Below are 14,549 nucleotides of genomic sequence, written 5' to 3' on the forward strand. Positions count from 1 at the left end.
GCCCAAATAAATTCCAGATGTTCTAAATATAAAAAAATAAAGCCATAAAAGTACTAGAAGAAAGCCTGGGTGAATAGTTGTATAATCTTTGAATGGAAACTTCTAGGCATGGCAAAAATGCCATAAGCCCTAAAGAAAAAGTTTGGAACATGTGGCAACCTAAAAATTAAAAACTTCTGTACAGCGAACACCACCAACAAAGCAAAAAATAAAACACAAATAGGAAAAATGTTTGAGACACATGTCAGAAGGTTAGTATCCCCAATCCAGAAAAACTTCTCGCTAATATAAGAAGCCAAGCAACCCGAATAAAACGGTACCTAGGCTTCATGTTGACAAAATGGTTTCAAACTGCAGTTGTCAAGACAAAACAATTTGAGACGTACGCTAAAAAACATTATTCACTGTTTACCTAGAACTCAGATTTAATGGGGAATCCATTATTTTTATTTGCTCCAATCTGCCAACCCCATTCGAAGACACATGATCTCATGCTAGCCCTAGAGTAACTCAGTGAGATAGAGAAAGAGAAGCTCATTAACCTTTCCAACAGCAGTTTCCTCCTCTGTCAAGTACAATTTAAGAATTAAGTTGGATGATGTTCATATTGCATTTAGGGCAGGGCATGCTGCGTAGAGAGTACTCACGGGTTAGTTTCCCTTTCTTCTACATGACGTTCATTTTCAAAGATGAGAAAAATGAGGTTCAGAGAGGGGAAGTTATTGGCCCAAGTTTGCTCAGCAAGTTAAGACAGAACGGGTCCTTGCTTTCCCAGTCAAATGACCTTATTCTTGGTCACTCCTACCACATATCTCTTGCCTTCCCTCAGGCCTCCCAGGGCCCCGTGTGATTCTCTTGTTTTTATTCTTGGGTCCTTTGAACCTGATCATGTTTCCTCTGTCCTGGGTACTTGATCTTTGTCCTCTACCCAATCAATCAATACTCTACCAAGTGACGGGGGTCAACTCTGTCATCTGAGAGACCCACTTCTCAACCTTGACTGCGTATTGAAATCAGCTGAGAGGCTTTTCAAATCTGCACGCCGAGCCACATGTCTGACGAATGAAATCAGAACTGTGGAGGTAGTTCCTGGACATCAGCATTTTTAAATAAACTCCCCAGGATATTTCAGTGTGCAGCCAGGCTTTGGAGTCAGGTGACAGAGTATTAACAGTGGCTGACCTTGACATTGCAAAGACCTTTGCCTGTGAGATCACCTGGTCCAACCCACTCATTTCTTTTCTTTTTCTTTTTTTTTAGATGAGAAAAACCGAGGCTCAGAGAGATCAAATGCTTGGCTTAGGTGACCCACCATATACCAGAGAGGCAAGATGGAGCCTAGAACCCAGGTGTTAGCTCCTTCAGTTATAACATGTTCAGAAATTTGTCAGTTCTTCCCCAAATGCATGCTTGGCTTTCTCAGGTGCTCTCAGCTACACAAAGTATCCAGGCCTTGAGGTGCAGTAATAGAGGTATTTGACTTCAGCCCTGAGCCCCTGTCCTGCAAATTTTGTTCTCCTGAGTCTAATTCCATCTTCCCTCAATCCTCATCTTAAACTCTGAGGACCGTGTTGGACATTGCCCGGAGTGGACAGGCCTGAAGCCCAGGGTGGCTATTTTCCCTTGGTGCCGACAGCACTTCTGTTAAGCCCTGAAGATAGCTCTGTAGGGACTGCTGTTCCACTCTGATGGCCTGTCACATCTCCTGACTCAGTGTCTTTTGCAGACTTCAAATTCTGTCTCCAAATGCAGCTCCTCTGTATGCTCAGGTCACTAGTAGGTGACAGAACCAAGCCAATAAACTCATATTGTCTTGAGTACTAGTCACTGCTTATTGCTTAGCCTTGGAATAATAACATATTCCACTTCCTCTTCACCAGATGTGTTCCTGCTCAGAAAATCTACTTGTGTTCCGTCTGGGGCCCTGGGGCCCAAGATCCTCAATCTGTCGTCTATGGATTGCCAGGCGGGTCCGTGAACATGGCTAGGAAAAAATACGTTTTTATTTCCCTGAAAGAGAATCTATTTATTTTTTTTCACTTAACGATCAAATATATCTTTGCTTTCAGACACTTCTGATGGAAATTCGGCACATCCTTGAATTCTAAACACAGGCCAGAAACTACAGTAGCATTCGCGCTACCTCTAACTGTATTGACTTGGTGACAGACGATACAAATAGATATTTTTGTAGTAAGTTATAGTAGTTGCAAACATCTTGCAGGGTCATGCATACTTGGTACTACTGCTCTGAAGTTATAGTAGGTAATAAACGTGCCACTGGAGTTTCTGAATGCCTGATAACAAGTACACACAGTACTATGTGTCTCAATTAGAAAAAAAAAAAATTTATTTTGGTCATGTAATTGGTTTCCTTTATGATCTGATGGATTTCATTTTCTGCTTTTAAAATATTTAGCATTTAAAAGCCTTATTCCGTGCTCCATGGCACAGAAGTAGTACAGAACCCAACCGCATCCCTGGGATGTAGGGATGGATGCAGAGACCATCTCCCTCAGCCTCCTGGGTTGCATCAGTGGCTGCTGCCTGTCTGGATGGGTTGGCCGCATTAGGTCGGGGCTGTTGGAAAGTCGGGCTCTTCTGCAAAGCTCGTCCTGGAAGATTTGTCATCTTTGGGGCAGCTCCATTATTTTGAGAGTCCGGCTTCTTTCCACAATAGTCTGAGCAGAGAACCACATATTATGGAAGTACGAGCGGCAGGCAGGAGTCAAAACTGTTGGTAGCAAGGAACAAAAATCGACTCACAATAGCTCCAAGTCAGGCCTTGGAGCGCTGATCGAGGGTCCTCATTCAAGCAGAGGACAGGGGGCCATTGGGGAGCAGGAAGCTGCCCAGGACAGAGGCACCTGCTTGGGTCCCTCGGGAGCCACTGCCCTCTGCTCCTGTCTGCACACCTGCTCCACCTTCTCCTTCCTGACCGGCCTCCGCTGTTACTCCCTTAGCTTCAGCTCTAGTTCCTTCTAGTGTCCACTTGAGCCCAGCTTCTCCCAGCTCCAAAGTTCTCCTCTCTTCTAGGCTCTTGGGAAGACCACACATCCCTACGCCATGGTGGGCAGGTAGGGCCAGTGACCGGTCCTGGCTGTGGGCCATGACAGGAGGGGAAACTGTGCCACTTTCTGCATTCTGAGCCCCTCCTGGGCTTCCCTCCCCTGCTGAGCTGGACCCTGAAGTCGCACGGAGGGATGACAGCGTCATAAGATGACTGAGCCTCTGTCAGCCTGGGTTCTGAGTGATTATGTGGCACAGAGAAACACTTCTGTCCCCACCCCACCCTGACAACCTGAAATGGCAGGCAATGCCAGGAATGGGCAGGTGTGCAAGGATGAACTTTCTTTAAATCTAAGAAGACTTTAGAGTTATTTATTACTGCGGCATATCCTATCCTTTCCTGACTAAGAGACTGCCTCTCAGGTAACTTTAAATTATTGGGAAAACAATGTTAGTGATCTGGCTGTGGTCTCTTGCCCACCTCTGGCTCAATAAGATGTAGCCGAGTGTCTTGTCAGTTTTCTGCAGCTCTATGGTAACTTATAATGGAGAGAAATGTATTCTCTACAGTTCTGGAGGTCAAGAAGTCCAAGGGCATGACACTGGCCTCTGGTGAGGGCCTTTTTGCTCCCAGTATCACATAGCAAGAGGGTGGGCGTGTGCTAGCCCAGCTCTCCTCTTTAATTAAAGCCACCACCGGCACCCGGGGCGCCTTGCCCTCATGACCTCCTCTAATACTAATTACCTCCCAAAGGTCTCATCTCCAAATACCATCAACTCAAGGACTTGAGGACTATGTTTCCAAAGTGTGAATTTGGGGCAGGGGCTGCAAATTCAAACCACAGCCCTGGGGTCAAGATGAACCCCTTTGTAGAGGAGCGCTTGTGGGGGAGATCTTCATGTTAAGAGAGAAGCCATCCGGGGTCTCCAGTGAGCAATGTGCTCTTAATTTGGGGAAGGAGGATGTTCAGCCTGGGGAGTCAGTGGTCACCCCAGGTGGTATGACAGGTGTGCCATTCCCATGAACCACACTCAGGGCTTCCCAACAGCCGGACTGTTGACGCCAAAGCAAAAGACTCTTTGTCGTTGGAGCCTGTTGTGTGAATTGGAGGGTGCTGAGCCACATCCCAGCCTCCACGCAGGAGATCCCTATCCTGCCCACGTGCCCTGTGGGTCCTGCCCTCCCGCTCAGGACACGTGGATATGGCCCCACCTGCAGATTTGGAGATGATCAGGTTTAAAACATTCTATGCTATTGATTTCATGCTGTCAGACCACTTGTCCCCTTTTTTGGTTTGGAAACTAAGGTCACATCTGTCATGAATCTGTTGACATAGTAGTGGAGCGAGCACCTTCAACACTTGGGCGTCCATCATTTTCCCCTTTCCCCACAGGGCTTAAAAGGGATTGACCCCCGACGGCTCTCTGTTTTCCTAGCACCCACTGTAAGCCGCCTCGGAGGAGTAGGATGCATATTTCCAAGCCTAGCACAACTCCGTTGGGAACTCTGCAGGTGACATGGGCAGTTGGCAACGTGGTCATCATGCCTGCAGGCAGCCAGTGCCTCGCCCTCCTTCTGTCTTTCCGCTCATGTCGTTTTTCCTTCAGTTGAATAACAGCAGCAGACCCGGCTTCCACTGGAGCCCTCTTGCTGTTGAACTTGTCATGAGATTGCGCGCCCTGGTCGTGTCCCTCTCCTTGGTCCTGCGGTAATTGGAGGGGCCTCCACTTGCTCGGGCTCCAGGAGGGGGCAGGCGCCCTCGGCCACGTGTCAACACACCAGGCGCCACGCGAGAACAGCCACCTGGCCAACAAGCTCCTCCGAGGGCCTCTGGCGTGTGTCCAGTTCAAAGAGGCTGCAGGCTGGCCAGTAATTAGCTGGGCCCAAGTCTGCACAACAGGCCGGGGAACTGCAAAGGGCGGCGTCGGAGGCCAGCTCCTTTCTCAAGGAGACCTGAAGAGCCTTCTGGGAGGTCCCGCCTGCGTCCCTCCTGCGTCCCTCCTGTGCTCTCCCACATCGGAGCTGCAAGGTGCATTAAGGCCGGAGGAGAGAGGTGGTGCCCACCTTCTCCCACGGCCACGCTTGCTTGCTGGTTTCCTATGTTAAGGGCCTGCTGACCCCTGCAACCCCACCCCACCTCAAATCCAGACGCTGTGTTCTGACTTTGAATGCGTTGGAGAGCTTTGAAAACCAGCGAAATCAGCCACAGGCACCCGAGGAGCCCTGAAAGGGGACAAGAGGTTCAGAGGTCCTTGTGATCTTGGGGCCCGTGTTTGCATGAACAGGTGGTTTTGTGTGGTTATGAGAGGGATTGGAGCCTCTCTCTGCCCACCCCTGAGTTGGCTCCCTATCTGCATATTTTATTTTCATATAAAATAAATACATAAAAATATTTTAAATTTTATACATAGTTTATTTTATTATTCTTTCTTCTCCATGTAATGCCAAATGGGAACAAACTTTCTCTAGCTTGGAAATGCCAACCCCCCCAGTCCTTCTGAGATTCTGCCTGATGCTCTGAGAACAAAGGAGACTGATTTTCTTAAGCACATTTCTCTCCTTTATTTTCTTCTACACATGACAGCAGCTACCCTTGATTGTAACCTCAAGCCATCTTGGAAATAGAAGAGATGCAAATGACGCAGTAAAGTTGGCTGCAGATACCTTTGCTCTGCCTGGGGGGAAACAGCAGCTGCCTTAAGACCCTCATGTTAATCCAGACTCTCTTGGCTGTAAGGGCCAGAACCCAGATATATTTGTTCATCTCTTATTACTGTAACAGAACACCAGAGACTGGGTACTTTATAAAGAAAAAAAGGTTTATTTGGGTCACAGTTCTGGAGGTTCAAGGACATGATGCTGGCTTTGGCTCGGCTCTGCTGAGCGGCCAATTTGGCTGAGTCACAACATGCTAGATGGTGTCATGGCGGGAAGGCACACAAGAGGGGGACAACATATGTCAAGACAGTAAGCCAGAGAGGTTAGCAGAGAGCTGCCCCCAGCTCACTCTTTTATAACAACCCATTCTGACTCCCCATGAGACCACCCCTTGGTGTTTCCAAGGGCAGTACCTCCAATCACCCCAACCCATCTTCACGCCTCTACCACATTGTAACACCCCCACTCTGGGGAACCAACACATCCAGGCCATAATGCCTGCTGAGCCAGGCCAGGTAGAACCAGTGAGCTCCACATAACAAGCCACACCTACCGGGGGCCTGGATTCAGAGTCAACCGGACCCAGGAACTTAGGACTGTCAGTATTTCCCACTCTGACTCTTAGCCTTTGGCCCTTCTTGCCCACATTCCGGCCTGGTGCACGTGCCCTTAGCTGCGTACCAACCCGACAGCCCGAGTAAAGAGAAACTCAGAGAGACCAAAGTCTAGGGAAGGACTCGGGGCCAATCCCTGGTATGGACCAATCCTTGGTCTGGACCCACTGTGACCCCTGAATGTCTTACCCATGTTCTCTTGCCCAGGGTAGTTCCCGAGGCCTGCGGCAGCAGATCACCGCCACTGGGTGACGTAAAGCCACACACAGGTATTCTCTGACAGATCGGAAGGCCTCAAGACCAAAATCAAGGTGTCAGCAGGGCCCCCCTCTTGCTCATCTCCTCGGCACTGCTGGGCTGGGGGTGCTCACGCCGGTCCCTTTCACAAGGGTTCTCCGGCCTCCGTCCGTTTTCCACTCTTCTTTTTATAAAGACACTTGTCATTGGATGTAGGGCCCCCCTGGATCATCCAGGATGGTGACAATCAAGATCCTTAATTACATCTGCAAAGACCCCTTTTCTAAATGAAGTCGCATTCCTAGGTTCTGGGGGTGGGGTGATTTGCCCTCCCAAGTGTCAGGGGCACGTGGACGGACTCTGCCAGCCAACTTCCTTCATCTTGTTGTTGTTATTATTTGTGGTTCTGAGGACGGAAGCCAGGGGTGATCTCCCACCAAGCTACCTCCCCAACCCTTTTTAAAAAATTTTTATGGGATAACAATGGCACCGGCCACACTGGGTGGATCTGAGGCTCAGATAAGTTCACACAAGACACCAGGACTCTGCGCAAAACAATTACTCCCTAAGAATCGGCTCCGATTGTAATACACAGGCAGCTCGTGCTGTGTAGCTTCATTCTTTCTTTTAGTTTTTCTAGTTACTTCTCCCTTTTCCTTCAGGTTGGCTCTTGCCAAGATCTTGATTTATTGCAGAGATTCACAGACATTGCTGTGCACCTGGATCACCTGGGGGATCACATGGAGAACATAGGTGCCTGGCCGGGCACAGTGGCGTGTTTCTATAATCCCGGCAACTCAGGAGGCTAAGCAGGAGGATTCGAGTTTGATGCCAGCCTCACCAATTTAGTGAGGCCCTAAGCAACTTAGCAAGACCCTGCCTCAATATTAAAAAAAATAAATAAATAAAAACGGCTGTGGATGTGGCTTAGTGATAAAGTGCCCCTGGGTTCAATACCTTGAAACGCCCCCCCCCCCCAAAAAAAAATGCAGGTCTCTGAGCCTTACTCATGGGATTTGGACTCTATGCATCTATGGAAGATCTCCGGCCTCTCATGGTTGACAAGTACCTGAGTGGTTCAGGTGCAATGTGACCTCGTGGCCCCTGGAAATGGGAAGAGGAGTAGGGAGAGGAGGCTCTAACCCATGACTCCTTAATTCCTGTACAGTCATGTCCTGGAGGCTTGACCTCTGCTTTCTCATCTTTAAGAGAACGGTGATAATAATACCTTCCAGCCAGGGTCAAAGACAGTGTGCTCATAATATCTGAAATACTCTACAAAAGAATGATCACGACGTGGAGACCTGAGATTTCTGATGCATAAAGCGTTTTGGAAACTCCCACAGATATTTCTTCACCTTACTCTTGCAAGTAACTTGCAAGGTTGGGGATCCAGCTTCCATTCTACAGAGGAGGACACTGAGGCTCATTGTAAATAACCGTTCTCGTGTGGAAAATAGGGACTCTGGAGGTCCACTTCTGGCCTGGCATGAAGGACTTCCTGTCCCCAGTTTGCAGTTTGGTTCAAGGACTCAAAGGTTCCAAAGTCCAGGGGTCAGTACCCACACGGCAAACCCTTGCTCACAACTCCATCCAGGTGACCCGAGGGTCTCACTTTTCTCTTCCTGTGTTGGTCATTTAGGGAAGAGAGAACCTAGGCCCACAATGGAGTAGGCTCCCAGCCCAGCCCCAGAGCAAGGCGGCCCCTGGTGAGGGCAGCACAAGAAAAGAAGGTGGGCCCCGGGGTTCTGAGCTGCCGGCTTGGGAGAAGCCTATCCCTGTTGCAAACCCATTTCTTCTCAGCACTCGCTGCCTCCTCGCTCCTGCACCTGCCTGAGCAGCTGTGCAGGAGGCCAGCAGAGCCCTCCGCAGCCTGCCCTGACTTCCTGGCACACTTCTGTGCACTCCTGGATCCTGAGCCGGATGTTTGCTTTCCATGCACATGGCTGACCCGGCCGCCTGGTAGCCGGGCTGAACCTCAACTTCCTCCCTTTCCCCATCAGAGCTGCTACGTAACCACATGTAAGTATGGGAGAGTGTGTGTGTGTGTGTGTGTGATGTTTACTGATTTGTTTCCAAACACCTCCTGTTGAGTTATAATTCACACACGACATGATTCACCCTTTAGAAGAGTCTAACATCATGGGTTTTAGCACATTTACTGAGTTGCACAACCATCATCACAGTTGATTTAAAAACATGCTCATGGCCAGGTGAGATGGTGCACACCTGTAATCCCAGCAGCTCGGGAGACTGAGGCAGGAGGATTGCAAGTTCAAGGCCAGCCTCAGCAACTTAGTGAGACCCTGTGTCAAAATAAATTTTTTTTTAAAAAGGGCTGGGATGTGACTCAGTGGTTAAACACTCCTGGGTATCCCCAAATGAAAAATAGAATTAAAAATAAAAACATGCTCATCAATGATAAAAATTAAAAGAACCCCTGAACACTTGAGCTATCATCCTCCTACTCCCCTGAGCCCCAAGCCCTGCTGGTTTCCAATCTATTTCTGTCTCTGTATATTTCCCTATTCTGGGCATTTCATATAAATACAGTCATATATTATGTGACCTTCTGTGATTGGCTTCTTAGGGTACACTGTGGCTCCAGGGCTCAGCCCTGTTGTAGAATGTGTCAATGTTTCCTCCCTTTGGGGGGGGGGTAAAATTCCATTGTATGGCTACATCTCATTTTGTTGATCTATAAATTCATCAGTTGATAGAAATTTAGGTTGTTTCCATCTTTGGGCTGTTACAAATAATGGCATGATAACATTTTCATGGGAAAGTTTTTTTGTGGACATTCGTTTTCAACTCTCTTAGGTACAAGCTTGGAAGACTAATCGGAGAACCACCTGGCAACTCCATGTTCAACATAGCTAATGCTTTTAATGCGCTCAAGATGAGGAGATCAGAGCTGGTGCAGGACATTCAAGGTCAAAACCCTCTATTGCACCTGAGGTACCTCAAGAGATATTCATTTTCAATCTGAGGATACTTTTACCTGGTCAGGAAGAGAAGGGAGTCAGAGGAAGACACAGAAGCGCTGGTTTCAACTGCAAAGCAAATCATGGACCAGTTGGTTTTGCCATCATCCAACCAAGTTGGAGGATAATAAGATTTGTCTTTTTCCCTTTTGTGGGGACAGGAGACAGTTGGATGTTCTTTAAGTTACTGAGGCTGGCCTCAAACTTGTAATCCTCCTCCCTCAGTCTCCTGAGTATTTAAGGAGGTAAATTTTTTTTAGAGGATCTCTGAACAGATCTTCTTGCAGAAGACACCAGGGATGGGCCAGGACCTGCCATTTGTGGGTGAGACTCCCTCAGGGCCCTGTCTTTGTGGCGGTAGTCCATCTGCGCCTATTACATGGGGGACAGTGTTAATTATTTGGCTTTTAAGTGTTGTCTTGTTGCTCAGTTTTTTAGTTCACATCCTATGGTACAGAAGTCCTGTATGTGCATTATAGCACATTTGGAAATTGAAAAATGCAATGGGAAACTAATCCGGTTTTGTCCCGACAACCAAAGAAAAACACTATTAGTATTTAGAGTGTTTCTATCTATGTTTTTGCATGTGTGTGCATGTGCACGTGTGTGTGTATTTTTTTTTTAATGCATAGATTTTTCTTCCTCTACAGGGAAGTAGACTTCACTGTCCATGGAGTAGACAAATTTACACAGGAGAGAACGTGGGGGCATCTGTCTGGTACCAGGGCAGGCTGCAGGATAAGTCTAGAAGCTGTTTGCAAGGCGAGCCTGTGTTTCCTGGGGGCACAATAGCTTGAGTGGCTTTGGGGAGGAGCTGCTGGACATAGAGGGATGTGGGTTTTGCCTCACCATCCGAGAGAAGTGAAGACAGTCCACTAAACCCACATCCTCCGGACTGAAATCTTTCCTCCCAGAGTCCCAGCTCAGTTTCCCCACTGTCCTGACCGAGGGCCGCTTCCATCCCCAGAGTGCGTCCTGGGCTTCAATGGACTCACAGATCTCTAACCAAAGAGGTCACAGAGCACTTGGGCCCTCACTCCTGCGTCTCCAAAACTTACCATGGCCACGGCCAGGCAGCTACCCGAGCAGCCCCAGTATTCCCTGGTGGGACCAGAAGGGCAAGAAGACGGTGGGAAGTTCAAGGACCCCATATTTTTTGTTTGCTTGTTTTACTTTTGTTTTAAATCTGTCTCCTTTCAAGTGTCTTTAAACCTGAAGCTCTAGCCATGTCACCTACCTAACTTCATCGGAAGATTTTGCAGGCAGGTCACAGACTGCTGTCCTAATGAAGTGCAGAGTCCAGCAAGAGGCACACGACGAGTTTGGTGGTAGGCATAGCTGTGACAGGCTGCCTAGCTGTGACACAGGTGTGCATAGTGTGGCAATCCGACCCGGGTGACAGCACTCTGCTTCATCAACTCTAATCAATGACTACAGAGTCAACCCATTTTTTCCCCCATCTTATTTCTCCTCCTGGATTAAACCAATAATCAGTATAAATGGGGGCTGGCTGCGGTGACTGATTCTCCTCTCTCCTCGGAAGCTTCTCGTCTGTCTTCTCTGTTTCCCTGGACCAAACAGGTTCTCCAGCCTCTGCTGGCTTCAGAGGTGCTAGTGACTAGGAGGACTCGTGGGCAGGAGAGAGAGGACTGCTGGCCAGCCAGACCACCAGCAAGAAGGAACTCCCGTTCCTCCCAAGAGGACTCGGGGAGCCCGCGGGCAGAAGGAGGGTCTTACAAGAGAACCATCTGGAGACCCACCCAACCACCTCAGCTAAACTTGGCCACCAACTACATACCCCTGTGGGGCCACTTCCCACCCTGGGGTTCATTTCCTCCTGGGACACAGATATACTCTACTCCGAGGTCCTTTTCCACTTCAAAACAGGGCATGCTCTCAATAGTGAGTAGAACAGGACCAAAAGTCTGAGCAAGCGTTTTTGAGCCGATTACAGGACAGAGAAAGCCTTAGGCTAAGAGTCAAGACAAGTCTTGAGACTCTCTATCCATAAAGGAGAAATAGACACACTTCTGCGTACATCTCCAGTGGGTGGTAAAAAGGCAATGAATCAGCAGGTGGGAAAAGGTAAGGAAAAGACTATGAGAGCCCCTCCGCAGGAGAGGAGAGGGCCCCAGAGCCGGCCTGGCACTAGCTGTGGGGCCTGCTGGGGCTCTCACCTGCTGAAGGCTCTGGGAAGACCGATTCTCATGGAGAGAGAACTGAACGTCCTGGAATCGACAGGCAGCTGTGAGGCTCGGGGAGGTTGAGAGGCAGTGGTTTGGGTGGTGAAAATGGAATGAAAGGGCACAGTGATTCTAGAATTGTGACACCAGGAGTATCCTAAGAAATACGAGGCACCTAAGCCACCATCTGGAGGTTTTAGAAAAATTGTGACACTTAAGAAAGGGTGTGGTGAGGACACCAAGAGCACAAAGGGCCAGGGGGCCAGCTATCTACCAAAGAGGACGGCTGACCCCCAGGCCCTGGGCCAGGGAAGGGCGGGACTGAGACCTGGGGTTCCCATGGCTCAGCTGGTGCTGTCTCAGCCTCACAGACGGTCATTGTTCTCGACACCCCTTTGTTGTCCTTTCCCAGGCGCCAGGCGGGTGGAAACTGGGGGGGGGGGTGTGGGTCACCCAGAGATAAGGTCTTTTATGAGCTTCCTGATTTGGCTGAGAGGGGAACTCAGCCAACTGGTATGAATGATGGACAGTCCCCTGTACCTGACGCTTCTGTGAGAGTGACGCTCTTCCCAGTGGAGATGGGAGGCGATGGCACCCCGGGGAGGCTCACGCTGGAGGGACCAGGTGCAGGGGACATCAGTGAGGATAGAGGTCCACCCTGTGACCCCCACCCCCGCATCCTGGCAAACGTGTGTCCAGAGGAGCAAGTCCACCGTCATTTTTGGTGGCCTATGATTAGGTCATTTCCCAAGAGTCTTCTGGAATTTCTCCTAAGGAAAAAGGAAGGTAGAGGGGTTAAAAGAAAATCCAAGAGAACAACCACGTGTGTTGTCTAAATTCCAGATACATGGGCCGAGACTTGGAGGGGAACCCTGGAGATATCCCTCGTCCTGCCCAAGGGGCTTTAAATGAGGTGGTTTGAGATGCGCGTTCTGGCTAATTGAGAGGGCAGGGCAGAGGGGTTTTAATTGAAGTAGCCTTTTGGTATAGGAAAGACACAGGCTTGGTGAAATAGTCAGATAATACAAAAATGTACAGTGAAAAGTTAATTTTTCTAAATCTATTTTTATTTAGTTGACAGTGATTGTATAGACTTGTGGGAGTACAACGTGACATTTTAATACAGATATGTGATGCGTAACAATTAGATCAGAGTGATCGACATTTCTACCACCCTCATACATTTATCACTGGAAATCTACTCTATTGTTTTAAAATATTCCATTAAGTGTTGATAATCATATTGATCATCTGTGCTATGGAACCTTCGAAGTTATTCCTCCTACCAAACTGCACCCCTGTGCCACTGACCACCCTCTCTCTACCCTTCTTCCCCTCCACCTTCCCCAGGCTCTGGTAATCGCTGCTCCACTCTCTTAATTCTATGAGATCAACTTTTTAGCCTCCAGATATAAATGAGAGCAGGCACTATCTATTTTTCTGTGCCTGACTTATTTTACTTAACGTAATGGGCTCCTGTTTCATCCATGTTGCTACAAATGACAGAATTTAATTTTTTTAAGCCTGAATGATATGCCACTACATATGCATACCACATTTTCTTTATCCATTCATCCGCTGATGGACACCTACCTTGATTTCATACCTTGAAACATGCAAGGGCTGATGGCTCTTACATATGCTGACTTCGATTCCTTTCAGTCTCTGCCCAGTGGTGGGATTGCTGGATCAGACAGCAGGTCTGTTTCCAGTTTTTGAAGGAGTCTCCTATGTTGCCATGATGGCTGTGTTAATTTAAACTCTCACCAACAGCAAACGCTTCCTCTGCATCTTTTTTTTTTTTTTAATTTTTAGTTGTAGATGAACACAATACCTTTATTTACTCTCATGTGTTGCCGAGGATCCAACCCAGGGCCTCCAACGTGCTAGGCCAGCGCCTACCACTGAGCCCCAGCCCCCAGCCCCCAGCCCTCTGCCTCTGCATCTTTACCAACATTTTTGTTTGTTTGTTTTTTTGTCCTCATTGTTTTATTTTAAACTAAACTTTAGTTTTCAAAACAAGTTTTTAGATTTACTGTTGTTTGTTTTTGATGCTAGCCATTCTAACTGAAGTGAGATGCTGTTTCATTGCGGTTTTGATTTGCATTTCCCTGATGATTCACGATGTTGAATATTTTTTCATGTTCTCATTGGCCATTTGTACGAAATGTTCATTCAGGTCATTATCCTATTCAAACAATTTGATTTTTTTTTTTTTTGCTGTTGAGTTCCTTTTATATTCTCAATATTGATCCCTTGTTAGACAAATAGTTTGCAAATATTTTCTCCCATTTCTTAGAGTCTGGTGTGGGATGAACGTGTTGGGTAGCTGAATAGTCTCCGAATGGAGTCATCAAGGGAGGCTACTCTGACAAGCTCAAATGTAAAAGGAACAAAGCTGAAATCCTGATGGTGTGGACACCCCCTGCTGCCTGTATCAGAAAGAAGCCGCCTTGTCCCTGCCCCCACACACTCCAGAAGCACCCCTCCACACCACCTGAGGAGCTCATGGGCGGGGGATACATCCAAGTGGGAGATGCTGAAGGTGTAGGAGAGCACCCTGGGTTCTACCAGCCCTGCACCATCTTCCAGAGACTGTTTTATAAATGTAGCCTCAATGTGAATCATTTGTGTCTTCTTCTGCTTGTCTCTTGGTACCTGCTGGCCACCTATCTACGTGGTGCATTGTCGTGCTGGTCAAGTCCTCATGACCTTACCCCTCCCCCCACGCTAACTCTGAGTCTCATCCATCTGGGAGCCACCACCCCTTCCACGAGCAAAGTTCTCCCTCCTTCTTCCTCTTTTTCCCTCCTTCCCTCCCACTCCCTCCCTTCCTAGTGCTAGGGATGGAGCCAGGGCCTCG

The sequence above is a fragment of the Marmota marmota genome, unplaced genomic scaffold, assembly GCF_001458135.2.
Source record: "Marmota marmota marmota unplaced genomic scaffold, marMar, whole genome shotgun sequence".
NCBI lineage: Eukaryota > Metazoa > Chordata > Mammalia > Rodentia > Sciuridae > Marmota > Marmota marmota.